The sequence below is a fragment of the Peromyscus leucopus genome, chromosome 8b (assembly GCF_004664715.2).
Source record: "Peromyscus leucopus breed LL Stock chromosome 8b, UCI_PerLeu_2.1, whole genome shotgun sequence".
NCBI classification, from domain to species: domain Eukaryota; kingdom Metazoa; phylum Chordata; class Mammalia; order Rodentia; family Cricetidae; genus Peromyscus; species Peromyscus leucopus.
The window spans coordinates 61,455,260-61,474,395 of NC_051086.1; the positions used below are offsets into that span (position 1 = coordinate 61,455,260).

General features: G+C 43.4%; 1 protein-coding gene across 4 annotated transcripts in view; it reads left to right on the forward strand.

Annotated features, from left to right (window-relative positions):
• The window catches only part of Fam222b (family with sequence similarity 222 member B), a 65,375-nt gene that overhangs the window by 22,885 nt on the left and 23,354 nt on the right, over positions 1-19,136 (forward strand). The window contains exon 1 of one of the 4 annotated variants that reach the window (XM_028866862.2): positions 2,744-4,428. The exons of 2 other annotated variants lie outside the window; for them this stretch is intronic. The gene's annotated coding sequence lies outside the window, so the exon portion shown is untranslated. Of the gene's footprint in view, positions 1-2,743; positions 4,478-19,136 lie in introns of those variants that run through there. One more of the 4 variants, XM_037201332.1, reaches the window with a different exon arrangement.

A 19,136-nucleotide genomic window follows, 5' to 3' on the forward strand; every position in this document is an offset into this window, starting at 1 on the left:
GCTTTTTTTCTTTTTCTACCATGTGCTACCCCATCAGTGTGAGCAATTAACTAACAACTTATTCCCCTAGCTTCCCATCCCAACATACACATAGCCCAAGCATCCTAAACCACAAATGTAGGGACCTTCTGAGGATTAGGGAAATTTATACCACACAGTGTTCCTTTTGATTACCTTATCTGACTTCAAGCATTTATTCTGGTTTATCAGTTAAGGTCTTTTCCATGGTGTCTTGAATATTTAGTTGTAGAAATGATTTACCAACTAAGATGTCCTTTTCTTTATTTGTTTTGTTCTGTTTTGAGATAGAGTTTCACTTTGTTGCCCATGCTGGCTTGGAACTCACAGTGTAATCCCAGGTTTTCCTAGAACTCAGATGTCGCCTCAGTTGAGGAATTAGAGGCTTAAGGCACCATGTTCAGCTCCAAGATCTCTCTTGACATAGGTTTAGGCTTCTCTCTCTCTTTTTAAAATTATTTTATTATTTTTGAGATAAGGCAAATAAATAGACCTGCCTGTTCTGGGTCTGTAGACCATGTTGGCCTCAAACTCAGGAATCAGCCTGCATCTGCTGGGATTAAAGGCATGTACCACCACAGTGCTTGGGAGATAGAGTCAGGAGGATTTCTGTGAGTTCAAGGTCATAGACAAAAACCAAAAACAGTTAACAAAAGTGTCTGTAGTAAGCTAATTGTTAGAATACTCTTTCTTGTTTTATGACTTGGGAAACTCCTGGCAATTCTCCTTCTGCCTCCCCAGTGCTGGGATTATAGTCATGAACCACAACACCCAATTTACTATTATTACTTAAGAAATGTTGCTGGGGGCGCTGGAGAGATAGCTCATCCGTTAAGAGCAGTGACTGCTCTTCTAGAGGACCTGGGTTCAATTCTCAGCACCCACATGGCAGCTCACAGCTGTCTGTAACTCCAGTTCTAGGGGATCTGACCTCAGACATATAGGCAAAACACCAATGCACGTAAAATAAAAATAAATAAATTTAAAAAAGAAAAGAAAAGAAACGTTACTGGGTATTGAGGAGGCAGAGGCAGGCAGATCTTTGTGAGTCCCAGGCCAGCCTGGTCTCCAAAGCCAGTTATGGGCCAGCCATGTCAACATAATGAGATCCTGTCTCAAAAACAAAAGTGGAATTTTTTCATTTATTCATTTATTGGGGGGGCATGCACATGTGCAGCTGCTGCATGTGTAGAGGGTTCTCTCCTCTGCCACGGGTGTCCTGGGGCTCAAACTCAAGTGGCCCTCATTTATGTTTTTATCACAGGAGTTTAATAGCGTTTTGGCATTAAGGAACACAGTAATTTTTTTATGTGTGTGAATGAGTGAACAAAATGTTTCCCAAAGAAAGGTACAGTTTATGGATTTTACAAGTCCTTGTAGATGTGTCTGTGATAGGACATGGCTTAGCTGGTAAGTGCCTACCCAGCAGGCCTGAGGACCTGAACTAGAATTTCTAGGATCTACCTAAAAAGTGTCTGCAACACCAGAGCTTGGACAATGGGATAAAGACAGGTGGATCTCTGAAGTTCATTGGCTAGCCGGAGTGGCTGGATTCAGGTTCAGTGAGAAATCCTGTTTCAGAAAATAAAGGAAGGGCTGAAGAGATGGCTCGGCAGCTAAGAGCACTTGTTGCTCCTGCAGAGCACCCAGGTTTGAGTCTCAGCATATGGCAGCTAACAATGGTCTGTAACTCCAGTTCCAGGAGATCTGACACCCTCTTCTGGCTTCCTCCACCAGCCACACACGTGGTACACAGACATACATGCAGGCAAACACTTACTGCCTGCAACTCCAGTTCCAGGGGATCTGACACCCTCTTCTGGCCTCCAAGGGCACTTGGATCTAGGTGGTATGCATACATATACTCAGGCACGTACACAAAATAAAGGAGTAGTAGAGGAATGGCACCTATCACCCTCTGTCTTCCATATACACATACACACACACACACACACACACACACACACACACACACACACACACATACAACACAACTTAGTTCCTTGTCAGGTTATACCATTTGTTACTGTTTTTATTTCAGTCTACTGAACACTGTATTCATAAGGCTATATATTTATGTAAATACATGTTTTTGTACTAGCCAAATGCTCTAACACCACCTTGTTATTTTTTAATTAATTTTTTTTTTTTTTTTTTTTTTTTTTTTTTTTTTTTTTTTTTTGAGCTATAGTCTGTTTTGTAGCCCTGGCTGTCTTGGAACTGGCTATGTAGACCAGGCTGACCTCTAACTCAGAGATCCATCTGCCTCTGCCTTTTGAGTGCTGGGATTAAAGGCATGTACCACTGTCCCCAACTTTTTTTAAAAATTATTTTACTTTTTATGTGTATAGGTGTTTTGCCTGCGTGTATGTTTTTGTATCATGTGTGCCTGAAGCCCTTGGAGGCCAGAAGAGGGCTTTGGATCTCCTGGAACTGGAGTTACAGATGGTTGTGATCCACCATGTGGGTTCTGGGAATTGAACCTGAGTCCTTTGGAAGAGCAGCCAGTTCTCTTAACCAGCTAAGCCATCAGCCTTTTCTCTTTTTGAGAAAACTTCTCTATATGAAGTCCTTTGGCTATCTAGAACGGGGTGGCCTTGAATTTGGAGTGATTGATCCTTCAGCCTTTGCCTCCTGAGTGCTGAGATTATAGCTGCAGCCCACTATACTTGGCTCTTTTTCTCTTATTTATATTATTTAATTTGCAGTGAATGTCCTAAGCTTAGTGCTCTATCACTGAGCTACACACACCCTTGCTTTGTTTAAAATTTTATCAGTGCAGAAGTAAGTGGGGTTAGAGAATGTGTTAGTTAAGTTTGCAATTAATTACAAGAACGCTGGACAAATGACCAGCCTATAGAATAATAGCTTGTCTTTGTGAACTTCTCTCTCTGGTCTTCCCCCACCTCTCCCCTTCCCTTTCCTGTCTTCTCACCTCTTCTTGTGTTGGTGATGGAACCCAGAGCCTTAAATTAGTTAATATTGCTGCTCTACCACTGGCCCATGCACTCTTCAACACCCATCCCCTCCGCAGGTTTTTCATAGCCTAGGCTGCCCTGCAACTTCTGATCCTACTACCTCTACACCATGCCTGGTTTTTATGGGGTTCTGAGGACTGAACCTGGGCTTACTGCATCCTAGGCAAGCATCCTAGCAATCAAGCACATCCCCAGGACACCGCTCCCTCTGTTAAATGAACTCCATATATTGCTTCACTATTACAACCCAAGAAATTATACCGTACTATTTTTAGCATATTCCATCCCAGCCACAGTGTGCCCCTAACACTGGCATTAGCAATCTCAAAGTTTGGATATAGACTTCCTGTTGTACAAAGTCAGTGTTGTTGTTTTAAGCAATAGTGGGTATGTGGTTTTAAGGAAACCTGGTTCTTCTGTATCTTGATTATACTGAAATCTGATAAGGAAGTGGTCATCTCAGGATTACTGGATGTAGATGTTTTGGATCTGATACCGGTTGAAGCCAACTTCGTGATCTTTGTATATTTGCTTTTATTTATTTGTGCAGAAGATTTGATGTGTTCCTCTCCTCCCCAACTCCACCAACTTCCAGGTACATACTTTCTCAGTACTCTCTTTCCCCTCAGTTTCCCTCAGGGACAGCAGGAATTTCCAACAGGTAAAATTGATGCACTTGATTTAATACCTAAATCTTTCCACCGTTTTGACGGAATGAAGTTGATTAGGCTGAGTAAAGAGATAAGTGTAAATCAGAGAGGGCCTGGGGAGAGCATCCCTTTTGTGGTTGGGTGTCTTCCGGTAGTTAATTGGTTTGGAAGTCTGAAACGTTCTGTCAGGAAACACCTGAGAGCTGGTCACTCTTGGTAGCAGGTCGAGAGTGGGTGGAGGAGCAAGGAGCAAGGAGAGGAGGCGGGCTTGGCATCACCTGGCCGGGCTGCTGGGGGTTTCCGTGTGGGCACCAGGAGAGATGGGGGCAGCGCTAACAAAGAGGAGCCGTGCCGGGGCCGGGGCCGCGGGTAGCTGGCCTATCCCCGGCGACTGACCTCCTAGTGGGCCTCCCCAGTTGGCTGTGTGGCAAGTCGCTCTGCTGGTTCCTTGGCTGACGATTGGCTGTGTAGACAGGAGGGAGCTTGCAAAGAGCAAGGATGGAGTTGAGGGGGCGGGGCTGGCTTCCGGCGGCGGAGGGGAGCGAGACAGAGCGGGCTGGGGGAGGGGGTGTCGGCGCACCGAGGAGTGCAGCGCTCTTGGTGAGCCTGGCACCCGGAGTAGCCGTCTCCCCCTCCCCCTGCCAGAGCCGCTAGAAGCCCCCTCTCTTCTGTCCTCCCTGGACTGGGGCCAGCAGGGCTGCACTGTCCCAGGCCGGCGGGGCGGAGCCCGGAGCCCCACTGAGCGCTGCAGAGCCAACCTCACCTCCTGCCCAGGGCGCAAGGTGTGTGTGTTTTTCCTAACGCCACCCGGACTTTAGCCGACTTAACCTTGTAAGAAAGGGGAAATGGATGGGAAGTATGGTCTATGCGTCTCATCACCTTGTTTTTTTTTTCTTTTTCCAGTTCTACCTTTCATCCTTCTTTCTGTCTCTTCATTTCATCCCTACAGCTGGTTAAGGAGATTCAGGACGCTTACCTCTTTACGGATGTGTAGATGTCGGCCGCGTAGTAAATTGCACAGATGGAAAAAAGAGGAGCCCTTTTCTTGTGGTGTCGATGCAGTAAACCGGCGCGGAAAAGATAAAACCTAGGCTTGGTTTTTTTAAACTATACAGCATCTGCGTTCATTAAGGCTGCCCTTATTCTCCTCTTCGGGTCTTAATCAGCGGCAGTAATCTTAGAGGAGGAGGTTCTGGTGGAAAGAGGGAGCAGCCCTCCGGCCTTGGTAGTTAAAGCAATCCTGATAATTGTTAGCGATTAACTCTGGTAAAGTCACTTCCCTGAGAACACTGTCACAGGCTTTGTGTATTGGCTCACTCATATAGGAGAAAGCTAGAGCAGGGAAACTTACCTTCTTACTGAACTTGAAGGCTTTCTCAGCTTCTCCTTTGCTGTGTGTCTTATATCCGTAGATTAGTGATATTCATGGTTTTGTGAAGGGGTTTGTTTATGTCACAGAAAACCAAAGCTGCATCTTTAAAAAAAATACAGATAGTTTAATTTGTTTGCCTTTTTAAGGGTTCTCCTCCCCAATCTCTATTAATTGGGTGACTGCAGCATTACAATTTAGACAATGATTTTTGGAGTTCCTTTGCTTTTGTAACTTACTCATTCACTCATTTATTTATCTGTTTGTTTGTTTGCTTGTTTATAAGAGGAACTCTCTCTAGTTCAGGCTCAGGCTGACATGGACTTCCCACCGTCTTGCTTTAGCTCCCCTAAACGGCTGGGAATTAACAGGTGTGCACCACTGCACTAGACTTGGATCCTTTCTGCTATAAATGGGTCTCGACAGCTCAAATTAGGAACTGATTTACATATTTTAAATAGAAGGAAAGTTATCAGTTGAAGGTAAAATGCCCAGAAATTACAATGCTAGGAACAAAGGGTGTGCTTATTGGATAGCAGTGTTCATGGTATCTTTGTTTTTTGTTTTATTATAGTTTTTCTAAGAGGTCTCCTCGTGTAGTCTTGGTTGGCCTGGTAGCCAGCTTGTCCTGGAATTTACAGCAGTCTGACCTGTGTCTGCTTCCTCTGTGCTGGGACAGCAGCCACCATCCCTGTTTTAGTATCTCTGCTTTAAGTGTGCATTTTCTTTTTCTTTTCTCTGAGACAGGGTTTCTCTGTGTAGTCCTGGCTGTCCTGGAACTCGCTCCATAGACCAGGCTGGCCTCAAACTCAGAGATCCACCTTCCTCCGCCTCCTGAGTGCTGGGAATAAGGGCGTGCGCCACCACTGCCTGGCTTGATTGTTCATTTTCAATCAGAGGTGTGTGGGACCAGTTTCATCTTGATGTTGATTAGCACAGAGCTGTGTGAGAAGAAATGATACCAGGTTCTTGACAACATTTTGTTAAAATAACCAAAATGATTCACTTATTTCAACAGTCCAGGTTTAATTTCCAGTGGTTGTTGTATCTGGAATTCAGTTTTGAAGATATGATTGATGTTCCACAGCTGTGTCACAATTTTAGCTGGATGAGTAATTTTATTTTTTTGATGATTTATTTTATCTCTAGCCAGTCAGGAACAATTGGGATGAGAGTCAAGTATTACGGAAAATAGGGGGCTTGGGCTGTAGCTTGGTTGGTGGAGTGCTTGCCTAGTGTCCAGGAGGCTCTAGTGAGATGGAGGAAAAGGAAAGATTAGAACTTCAAGGCCAACCTGGGCTACAGGAAACCCTGTCTCAAAACAAGAAAACTAGAAATCACCTCAGTTATGGAAACATAGATCAGGAAATGAACTTTTTGTCTCCAAACACATACACACAAATACATATTTTATACACATAACCTTTCAAGTAGTCTTAGTATAGAATTATCTACAGAAAGGAAATTCACAATAATCCTGTGTTGGCTCTGGGTTTTTCATTTATTATGCTTTTATCCCTAAAGTTGAAATCATGCTTAATTTGGGAAGGGAAAGGGGCCCTCCAGATGTGTCTTACCTAACTTGTTACTGAAAATGGACTTTTAAAAATCATGGGCAGCTAGTGTATTGAATAAAATGTAATTTATTTATTTGTTTGTTTTGTTTGAGTCCAGGTCTCATTATGTAGATCTAGTTGGCCTGGAATTCAATGCAATAGACCAGGCTGTCGTCACACTCGAGAGGTCCCCTGCCTTTGCCTTTGCAGTGCTGGGTTATAGATGTGGTCCATAACACCTGTGAGGTTTGCTGTGCTCTCCAGCAAGGCAGGGAGTAGCAAGACCACCACTTGGAGACTGTGGTACTTGGGCTTGTTTCTCTCCCATTGGATACCCTAGGTTTTCTCGTCTTTTCCCAGGTGTAAACACTTTAAAAGGCTTTTTATAAGTTGTTATACTTTGCTCCCTGTTTTTTTGTTTTGTTTTGAGATAGAGCCTTACTGTGTAGCTCAGTCTGGCCTTAAGGTATATGTGTCTGTGTGCACATGTATGTGCAGGTTTACCAGTCCAGGTACCTCATGTGGAGGCCAGAGGTTGATATCAAGATGTTTTTTTCAAATGGCTTCTTTACCGCCCCCCTCCCTTTTTAAAGTCTTAAATTTTTTTTTTATTACCAATGTTTTGTCTGCATGTATATGTCTGTGGACCATGTGTGTGCCTGGTGTCCCTGAAGACCAGAAGAGGGTGTGGGATACCCCGGAACTGGTGTTAATAGCTTGTTAATTGCTTGTAAGCTGCTGTATGGATGCTTGGAGTTGAACCCAAGAAGAGCAGCCAGTGCTGTTAGCCATTGAGTCACCCCTCCAAACCCTTTACCTTATTTTTGTGTCAGGATTTCTTACTGGACCTGGACCTTGCTGATTCAGGCAGAGCAAGCTCCTGCCTGCCCTCCTCCTGGATCTGCTTGTTTCTGTCACCTAGTACTGAGTTACAGACATTCCCTGCCACACCTGGCTTTTATGTGGATGTTGGGAACCCAAATTCAAGGGCTTTTTTGTTGTTGTTGTTGTTTGGCTTTGGTTTTATTTTTGGTTTGTTTGTTTTGTTGAGACAGGGTCTCTATGAGATTCTGTCTGTCCTGGAACTCGATCGCTATGTATACCAGGCTGGCCTGGAACTCACAGAGGTCTGTCCCCTTGCTTCTGCCTCCCAAGTGCTGGGATCAAAAGGATGCATCATTCCTGGTTCCCAAATTCACGTCTTTATGCTTGTGCAGCAAGGAATTTACCCAGTGAGCTATTTCCTCACCTCTGGCCTTGAACTTCTGATCCTTCTGCCTTAGACTACCAAGGACTAGGATTACAGTCTTTTCTTACTACATTGATTTTGCAGTGTAGAAGACTTCTTGCATGTGAGCAAAGCACTCTGCTAACTGAGTTACACCTCCAGATTTAACTTACCTGTTTTCTTGTCTGGTTGTGCAGTCAGTAATTTGCATGGTGCAGTAGTTGGGGTTCCCCAAAGAATTTTTCCCAGGAGGCTAGAGGCTATGTATAGAACTACTAATGGGTATATCTGCATTTGTCTCCAGGTATTATTTAAATGGCTTGGAAATTAAGATTTATCTTCAAGGAAACAATTGTGCAAAGCTTTGACTTCTAGTTTATTGGTTGAAAAGACAGTGCTGCTAAAGTTAAAATAACTCATTGAATTTTCTTTAGCAGTGTGTTTATATCCATTCTGTTTATCTCTGTGTCTTGCAGCTTAAAATGTAAGAAAAATAGCGTTATGTTCTCTTTAAGGGGAGACTTTAGTCTAATCATGTCTGGAATATAAAATCTCTTGAGAAAGTGAAGGAAGCTTTGGACCCTTGGCTTTGCTTAATTCCCATAATAATCTGCTTGGGTGTGATAAGGTTTGGAACTGAGAAAAACTTATTCAAGGTAAGAAAATATTAAAGGTAAAAATACCTGGGAATGCTGCTTTAGTGTGAGGCTTAGATAGAGACAAAGAATGCATTCATATGGAGATGTGTCTGGAGCCAGTTCTTAGCTTTGTCAGCCGTATGTCACAGCCAGAATCTTTCTTTGTTTTTGGTTTTGAGACAGGGTTTCTCTGTGTAGCCCTGGCTGTCCTGGAGACCAGGTTGGCCTCAAACCCACAGAGATCCGTCCACCTCTGCCTCCTGAGAGCTGGGATTAAAGGTGTGCGCCACCACCGCCTGGCTACAGGTTTGTTCTTGATGAGGATCAGGGCTGCAGTTCTAGTGATGGTGCCTGTTAAGGATTCTTGTTGAGGGCTGGTTAAGAGCACTGGCTGCCCTTCCAGAGGACCTGGCTTCAATTCCCAGCTCCCACATGGCAGCTCACAACTGTCTGTGATTCCAAGATCTGACACCCTCACACAAACATATATGGAGGCAAAACACCAATGCAGATAAAAAAAAAAATAAATTAAAAAAAAGAATTCTTATTGCTTCACAAAAGAAAAGGTGGGTGGTAATGGCTGGAGGGATGGCTCAGAGGTTAAGAGCACTGGCTGCTCTTCCAGAGGTCCTGAGTTCAATTCTCAGCACCCACTTGGCAGCTCACACAACTGTCTGTAACTCCAATTCCAGGTCATACCCTCACACAGACATGAATGCAGGCAAAAACACCAATGCCCATAAAATAAAATTAATTAAAAAAAAAGATTATTGAGTATGTGTATATGTGTTATTCAGTGCCTCAGAATAGCCAGTTTGCCTGCCTGTAATCCTAGCAATCAGAAGGCTGAGGTAGGAGTCTAAGTTTGAGACTAGCGTACGCTAGGTAGGGAGACATTAAGAAACAGGTAATTGATAAATTAATCAAGCAAACAGCCAACCATAGTGATAGATGGATTTCACTTAGCAAGGGATTTGTGTTGGGGGTTGGATGACAGATGAGTTGCCCCGTGGTATTGGATCACACTGTGTGTGAATCTCCCTGGCTTTATAGCTGGTGGGACCCTGAGCTAACATGTTCATTTGGAAACAGGCCAGTGATAACACTGCCCTTGGGCCTGGATGGATTGGAAAATAGGACAGAGTAAACAATTGAGAGTATAAATAATGAATCTGCCTACTGAGTCTTGATGGAGTGAGAGAGATTATCTTCAAAGCTGTTCATTCTGTCAGTGAAAGAGGAAGAGGCCACTGAATTAATTACCTGGACTATGTTACTGAATACATTATGGTATTATTGCTAGAACCATTCAAAACAAAGTTACTTTTCAATTTAAAAAAGTTGTTATGTGTATGGGTGCTTTGCCTGTGTATGTCTGTGTACTATGATATGGCCAGTGTCCTCAGAGGCCAGAAGAGGGTTTGGATGGCATGGAACTGGAGTTACAGAGGGTTGTTAGCTGCCATTTTGGGGCTGTGAATCAAACCCCAGGTCCTCTGAAAGAGCAGCCAGTGCTCTTAACGACTGAGGCATCTCTCCATCCCCCAAAGCTACCCTTGCATTATAGACTTACCTCTTATTTCTTCAACCAAGTAAATAATGTGTTTTATCTATCCTTTAGAATGCAGGCCTTTGCTTCCTTCCCCAAACTTGGTTTTCCGTGAACAATGAGTAGTCTTTTGTTTAGCGAAATTTTAGACCTCTGCTCAATGAGAAATTTCATTGTTTGTAAATTTTTTTTTTTTTTTTTTGGTTTTTCGAGACAGGGTTTCTCTGTGTAGCTTTGCGCCTTTCCTGGATCTCGCTCTGTAGACCAGGCTGGCCTCGAACTCACAAAGATCCGCCTGGCTCTGCCTCCCGAGTGCTGGGATTAAAGGCGTGCGCCGCCATTGTTTGTAAATTTATAAGGCAAATGAAAAGGTCTGGGTCTGCCTTAAAGGAGTTCTTTGGTTACTTGAGTACATATACTTCAAAATTAAATCTGTTTTTAATATAATTGTAGTAACAACTCAGAATAGGTTAAGCCAAGAGTTTCTTTAGCTCAAGAATCATTTCTTTTTTTTTTTTTTTTGGTTTTTCGAGACAGGGTTTCTCTGTGTGCTTTGCGCCTTTCCTGGGGCTCACTTGGTAGCCCCGGTTGGCCTCGAACTCACAGAGATCCGCCTGGCTCTGCCTCCCGAGTGCTGGGATTAAAGGCGTGCGCCACCACCGCCCGGCAAGAATCATTTCTAGTATTAAGATAAATATTTTTACTTCAATTCCGGCAGTGGTGGTGCACACTTTTAATCCCAGCACTCTGGAGGCAGAGGTAGGCAGATCTGTGAGTTTGAGGCCAGCCTGGGCTACAGAATGAGTCCAGGACAGCCAAGGCTACACAAAGAAACCCTGTCTTGAAAAACCTAAATAAATAAATAAACTTTTAGCTTCAAGATTTGTTTTCATCTAACAAATCAATAGTTATATTCTCAGTATTTTTCCGAGGTAGCAATAACTAAGGCTTTGCAAATATCCAAACAAAATTTGGCAGTGAGGTCAGACCCAGAACCCTGATTAGAATCTTCCCTTCTCTCCCTTCTCTCAGTTTCAGGGGGGCCTGGAGCTTGCAGTCCTCCTGCCTTAGTTTGCTAAGTAATGAGATTGCGGGCCGAGCCAGTAGACCTGGCTCTGGCCTTGAACTAGACCTTCCTGCCTCAGTTGCTAGAATTACAAACATTATATCACTTGGATTTCTTTTTCTAGATTTCTAACTGTATTTAACAGTTTTCTCCTATAATGTAGAAAATCTTTATTTGAAATTATTATTTATTTGTTTATTTATTTATTTATTTTTTTAAAAAGACAGAGTTTCTCTGTGTAGTCTTGGTGCCTGTCCTGGATTTCGCTCTGCAGACCAGGCTGGCCTCTGACTCACAGAGATTCACCTGGCTCTGTCTCTGAGTGCTGGGATTAAAGGCGTGCGCAACCAACGCCCAGCTATTTGAAATTATTTAAAGATAGGGATATAAAAATTCCAAATGTTTATAAACTGTCAAAAAAAAACCCCCAAAACAAACAAACAAACAAAAAAGATAGGGATATAACTCAACAGAAAAGCATGTGCATAGCATCCCCAGAGCTCTGGGGTTCATCCTTAGCACTGCAAAAAATAAGTCAACAAATAAAAATTTCCTATATTCCCCGTGAGATGCTGTTCTTGTTTCTCTGGTTTGCCAAGGGAATCCAAAGATCAGGACACTGTTACCAATCAAAAGAAGAAAGAATGAATCACTGTGAAGTGTTAGAAGAAATAAAGAGAAGAATAGCCATGAATTTCAGGAAGGGATCATTGGACAATTAAAACAAATTCCATAGTAGACCGGGTTTGTTACACTGCAGCCTGTGTGTACCAGTAGAGGCTATCCTTACCAGCACGGGCAGGATTACAGTGAAAGCTTCCTCTCTGTCAGTGACACATTAGCTCTTGGTTATTCATTATTTGTACAGAAAAGCCAACAAGCAAAGCATTTACAAAAATACCCAAAGTGTTTCCAGAGTCATCATTTTCTTATTTTATGTGTATGGATGTTTTGCCTGCATGTATGCCTATACATGCGTTGTGTGCATGCCTGTACCCACAGAGGCCAGGAAAGGCTGTCGGATCCCCTCAAACCAGAGTTGCATATAGTTGTGAGCCATCTTTTTGAGACGGTCTCACTCTGTAACCCTAGCTAGCCTGGAACTAGTGTAGACCAGGCTAGCTTTGAAATCACAGAGATCACCAGCTTCTGTCTTCCAAATGCTAGGATTGAAAGCACCTGGCAGCTGCCACCCCCCCCCCCCCCCCCCCCCCCCGCTGTTTTTGGGAGACCCAGTCACTGTGCTAGGCACTTTATGAATACAATCTAATTTAGTCATTTTAGTTAAGGTAGGTCTACTTTACACCAACTTTTTTTTTTAAGGGGGAAGTATTGAGGCAGGGCCTTATGTAGGTCAGTATGGGATCCTGTGGGGTCTCTGACCATGGCCAGCAAGAGACAAAGGCAGTTTGGTTTAACACAACTCAGTAGCTGCTGTTGGTTCAAACTTTGGAAGTCTAACCCTGATTAGCTTATTTTAGATATATTTAAGCACAGTACAATTTGGTGAAAAATTTCCTGGTGATAAATAACTCAGTTCCTTGTGCACAATAAAGCTTATGACATAGCTGGGTGTAATGGTGCACACACTTAATCCAGCACTGGAGAGGCAGAGGCAGGCGGATCTCTGTGAGTCTGAGGCCAGCCCGGTCCATAGAGCCAGTTCCAGGACAGCCAGGGCTACCCAGAAACACCAAACAAACAAAAATAAGCTTAAGACATGACTACATTGAAACTCTGTAAAGTACACATAACATCTTCCATAAAGATAAAGTACTATAGTTTGGCAAGCTCACAGTAAGGATCTAGGGGAGGGTCCAGTGTGGTCTCGGCCACATAGATAGTGCAAAGGTCACTAGGCTATTAACCACATCTGACCCCAGTCTTCTGGGTGGTAAACAAGTTATACGTGTCTTCCTTTGAAGAGACAACTCCGTGTGTCTGTGTGTTTTAACATTCCTAGTTCCCCTAGTGCTTATCTGTGAATACAAGAACCTCTTTGCTTTCCACATGTTGGGATTATAGTCTTGATACAACCATGCCTAATTCTGGGAGGTGGTGGTGTGTGTTAGAGTCTTTCTATGTGGCCCTGGCTGTCCTGTGTCTTGCTATGTAGATCAAGCTGGCTTCCAGCCTCTGCCTTCCAAGTGCTGGGATTAAAAGTGTGTGCCACTACTGTTACAACTACACCTGACATCTTTGGTTTTTTGTTTTTGTTTTTCTCTTTTGGTTTTTCAAGACAGGGTTTCTCCGTGTTGTTTTGGTGCCTGTCCTGGATCTCACTCTGTAGCCCAGGCTGGCCTCCAACTCACAGAGATCCACCTGGCTCTGCCTCCCAAGTGCTAGGATCAAAGGCGTGCACCACTGCCGCCCGGCATGTTTTTTTTGTCTTTTGTTTTTCTTTTTAACAACTTTATTCACATTTTCACCAGGAATTTTATTCTTTTTTTAATTTTCAATATACAATATTGCCACCGCACCTGATACATAATAGGTACTTAGTGTGTGTGAGTGAATGGTGTCTTTACTAAATGTGTTTGTTTCAGGCTATTTACCTTCTCTCTATATACTACAATTGTAGATCTCTCACTTACAATACTGTTTTTAATATCTCAGATGTGATTGCACTTTTTTTTATTTCACATCAGGTAATCCCTTCTCCTTTATGGGGAATCGTGTTTGAATGTTCTATAGCTGATATATATTATAAATTATGTGTATATATATTTAAATTTAAAAAGTAGAAAAGGGAGATTTATTCAGTATAGCCACCATATTGGGAAAAGGGGAAAAGAGATCCGGTGACCCCTTGGGTCCTGAAGTAAGATTGTAGGTCCAATCTTGATCAAGGTATGGTTACAGCACATCATTGGCCCATCATTGTCTAAATTTGTAATTGCCCCTGGAGAAGAGAGTTTCTGTGCTGACTGGCCCAGGCTTTTCTTGAGATTCCTGGGGAATTCCAACTTCCTCAGGTCCACTGCTTTAATGGTCTGATAGCTAAGTGTCTGTTTAGAACATACTCATTTCTACCAGACTGGTTAACATTTTCTACTTGCTGATAGCTAAGTGTCTCTTTAGAACGTACTCATTTCTACCAGACTGGTTAACATTTTCTACTTTCTGATAGCTAAGTGTCTGTTTAGAATATATTCATTTCTACCAGACTGGTTAACATTTCTGCTTTTCATTTACCACCTCAGTTTTGAGGTGGACTATGTCTATGTCTGAAACAAATACGGTGAACTCAGGCTGGAACACATTTAGTTAACACCAGGTAGCTGTGTATAAGGTCATTTTTTTCCTCATAACCTTGGCTTTTAATGTCTTTTAGATGGGCTGGCACAATCAGCTCCATCTTATGGGTTTGAGACAGATTCTTGCCCTGAAGCCTAGGCTAGTCTCAAACTTAGGATCCACCTGCTTCAGTTTCCCTAGTGCTAGTTTAACAGGCAAGAGTTGCCATGTTTTGGCTTCATTTAAATTCCTACAGCTCCCTCTCCTCTGTGAACAGTATTCTCTAAAGACATTGTTGGTTAACCATCTGCCGGTTTGCTCTCCATTTCCCATGGCATAAGATCTGCCCCCATTGGTCTCAGGTTCATGCTGTCTGTCCTGTGGGCAGTGTCCTAGCATCTCAAAAAACATTTGTTCAAGATCCCTTTTCGGAAGCTGCTCTTGCATTCATCTTTAGAAGACTTTTATAGCACAGGAGTCGTATAGACCTTTCCCAGCACTGTCACGCTTCTGAACTGTTGATTACATAGTTAATGGATGACTAGAAAAGAACAACCAAATTTTAAGTGTATTTTAGGAATCTGTTATCTAATTTTAACTCGGGAGTATTTTTGCTTTATTTTATTTTTAAACAAAGATTAAGGGCTGGAGAGATGGCTCAGCAGTTAAGAGCAGTGGCTGCTTTTCCAGAAGACCCGGGTTCAATTCCCAGCACCCACATGGCTACTCATAACTGCCTGTGACTCCAGTTTCAGGGCATCCAACGCCTTCACACAGACATACACGCAGGCAAAACACAAATGTGCATGAAATAAAAGTAAGTAAGTTATTTAAAAAAAAAAAAAAAAAAAAGATAAAAGCTTAGAAAATTGGCCAGCCGTAGTGGTACGTGCCTTTAATTTCAACACTTGAGGGGCAGAGGCAGGCAGGTCTCTGTGAGTTCAGGACAGCCAACGCTACACAGGGACAACCTGTCCCAAGAAAGCAAAATAATAATAATAATAATAATAATAATAATAATAATAATAATAATAAAAATAAAAAATCATCCCATTTTTATAATGATGACAAGGTGAAATTCTTTTTGTTAATAAATGTATTTTATGTATTCTTTGGCAATTTTTTACATGTGGACAATGCATCTTGATCATATCTACCCCCAGCTCCCTTCTTTGCTCCTCCGTCTTACCCCTCCCATATATCCCCAACAGGCCCCTCCCCACTTCATGTCTTCTTTTTTAAAGCCCACTGAGTCCAATTAGTGTTGCCTGTTGGAATGCTTACTGATCTTGCCGGCTTGATCTTGGGCACGTCACCATAGTTGCAGCAGAGGATTCATGAGGCCACTGAATGATGAGGACACACCTCATCGCATCCAGAACACGGTGTTTCTCTGCACCACTCCCCCATCCTCTGGTTCTCACATCCTTATAGGACCCCTCTTCTGTGGTTGTCTTTAGGCCTTGGGGGGTGAGGGGCTTGGTGCAGATGTACTGGTTGGGGCTGAGCACTCAGTGCACTTATTCTCAGCATTTTGACTAGTTAGGAATCCCTCGTTAACTGCTGCCCTCTGCAGAAGAACCTTTCCTGGTGGATGTTGAAGGACTGTGTATAAACACAAAACATTTAGAGGTCAGTTTGACTTGTCTGTGTAGCAAATCATTGTTAATAGGTTATCCACTAGGGCCTGTGACCTCCTCAGGCATGGGCTTCTTATTAGGTTTACAATACCAGACTTACTCCGTTCTGTGGAACAGGTCCCAAGTCCAGTCCAAAAGCATTGACCCCCTAACTTTGATGCCTCCATTGTATAGTGGACATATGTTACTTGGCTGGTTGATGTTGTAGAATGTATGGTCACCATTGATGGCTTTTCTCCCTTGGGGGCATGCATAGCACCTTACAGCACTGTGGAAGCACTAGCCAGCAGGAAGGAAGTTTCCAGTCAGTTGCATCTGGGGTTTTCTGTCCCGTAACCGAAATGTTCGTTGGCAATATGGACTTGCTCTCTAGTCCCGATGTACTACAAAGAACAACTATTGCCTGGGTCTCAGGCCTCCTTGCACAATAACTCACAGGTGAGGTATCTTATACTGTGGTGGTCTGAAAGAAAATGGCCCCCGTGACATGTGGCACTATTAGGTGTGGCTTTGTTGGATTAAGTATGGCCTTGTTGGAGGAAGTGTGTCACTGTGCAGGTGGGCTTTGAGGATTCCTGTGCTCAAGCTATGCCCAGTGACACAGTTCACTTCCTGTTGCCTGTGGATAAGCTGTTTCTCAGCTCAGACTCTCGGCTCCTTCTCCAGCACCATGTCTGCCTGCACACTGCCATGCTCCCCACCATGATGATAATGGATTGAACCTCTGAACTGTAAGCCAGCCCAGTTAAATGTTTTCCTTTATAAGAGTTGCTCTGGTCATGGTGTCTCTTCATAGCAATAGAAACCCTAGCTAAGATATATAGTATTTTTATTACTTTTTTTTTCTTTTCCTGGAACTTGCTCTGTAGACCAGGCTAGCCTCTGCCTCCTGAATGCCACCACCACCTGGATAGGGTCTCTCTACATAGTCCTGGCTGTTCTGGAACTTGCTCTGTAGACCAGGGTGGCCTGGAGTTTTCTAAGGGAACAAGTAATGCTGGGCATGTTGGGACATGCCTGTCATCTGAGTACTCAAAGGACAAACCTAGGAGAGTTACCTTGACTTTGAGGCCAGACTGGACCATGTAACAAGATCCTGTCTCAGTAAACAACAACAACAACAAAACATGGTCAGGAGGAGAGGGCTCAGTGAGGAAAACGCACTTGCTGCCAAATCTGATAACCTTAGTTCAGTCTCTGGGACCTACATGGTGGAAGGAGAGAACTGATTCCTTAGGTTGTTCTCTGACTCTGATGTGGATGTATACGCACACAACAGATTTTTCTGTATATAGCCAAAATGTGTTTTGTCAGCAATAAATATAAAATTAATAATTTTTTTTTTTTTTTTTTTTGGTTTTTCGAGACAGGGTTTCTCTGTGTAGCTTTGCGCCTTTCCTAGAACTCGCTTTGGAGACCAGGCTGGCCTCGGACTCACAGAGATCCGCCTGCCTCTGCCTCCTGAGTGCTGGGATTAAAGGTGTGCACCACCACCGCCCGGCTAATAATAATAATTTTTTTAAAAGTAGCACTAAGGGCCAGTTGTGGTGATGTATAACCTTTAATCTCAGCATTCAGAAGGCACAGGCAGACGGATTTCTGTGAGTTCGAGGCCAGCCTGGTCTACAGAGTGAGTTTCAGGACAGCCAGGGCTACTAGAGAAATCCCATCTCTCCCCCACACCCCCCCCCAAAAAAAAAAGACTTATTTTGTGTTTGGTTTTTTGTTTTTCAAGACAGGGTTTCTCTGTATATCTCTGGAACTTACTCTGTAGACCAGGCTGGCCTTGAACGCAGAGGTCTGACTGCCTCTGCCTCCTAAGTGCTTGGACTAAAGGTGTTCATCACCACCACCACTCAGATTTTTATTTGTTTATTGTTTTTAAACTTCTGTACCTGAGTGGGGTCCACCAGTTGTGATGTCTCCTACCTGTAAACTCACAGGCTGTAACGAAGAAGCAATAGAATCACTACAAGGCCAGCCTAGACTCCATAGTCCATTCAGTGTCAGCAGGGCTATATAATAAGACTGTTTTTTGAGACAGGGTCTCTCTGTATAGCTTTGGAGCCTTTCCTGGAACTCACTTTGTAGCCAGTTCAGGCTGGCCTCGAACTCAGAGATTGGCCTGCCTCTGCCTCCCAAATGCTAGGATTAAAGGCGTGAGCCACCACCTCACAGTAATAAGACTATTTAAAAGAGAGAAAAAGGGAGTACAGTAGCAGCGTGCTTGACTAACACTGAGGAAACTGGGTTCAAATCCCAGCACCACCACCAAAAGACAAACAAAATCTGTTGATTGTAAGGGACTGGAGAGGTGGGTGGGTCAGCAGTTCTAAGTACTGCCTGCTTGTCCAGAGGACCTGAGTTCAGTTCCCAGCACCCACATGGCTCACGACCCTCTGTAACTCCAGTTCCGGGGGATTCAGTGCTCTTTCTGACCTTCCAAGGCACCAGGCACTATTTGGTGCACAGATAGAAATGCAGGCAAAACATCCATAGACAAAAAATAAATTTATTAAAACAAGAAGCGCTCTCTCTGCACTCTCTCTTTTCTGTCTCCTCTCTGCTCTGCTCCCGCCATCTTTCTGTCTCTCCAGGCCTGGTTTCTTTCTAATAAAGCTCTTTCCAACTCTAGCAAAAATAAAGAAAGGAAGGAAGGAAGGAAGAAAGAAAAGAAAGAAAGGAGAAAGGGAAAGGCGTAAATGCAAGTCTGCCATGGCACTCCAGAGGAAGGGGCAGTGTTTTAGCGAGTAAAGGTGAGTGAGTCAGGCCACAGAAGTCTGGCATGTCTAAAACCTATTCCTAAGAGATTTAATTTTGCCAGTGACACAGATAATGCCGTGTGCCTGTCTAAAAATGAAGTGAAGGGTTATTGAGATGGCTTAGTGGGCAAAGGTGCCCGCCACTGTGCCTGGTGTCCTTAGTTTAATCCCTGGTACCTATATGGTAGAAAGAAAAAACCCAACTTGCCCTCTGACCTGCTGCATGCATACCGTGGCCCATGTGTATACTCACAAATAAATAAAATGTAATAAAAAAAAACAACAGGAAAGAGTTATGTCGGGTTCTCTTTTTTACATTTATCTTTTTATTTATGTGAATGTGTGTATGCATAAGTGGGGGAGACAGAGGACATTAGCTCCCCTGGAACTGGAGAGTCACAAGCAGTTGTGAGCTGCTGTGTGTGTGTGTGGGCTCTCTGCAAGG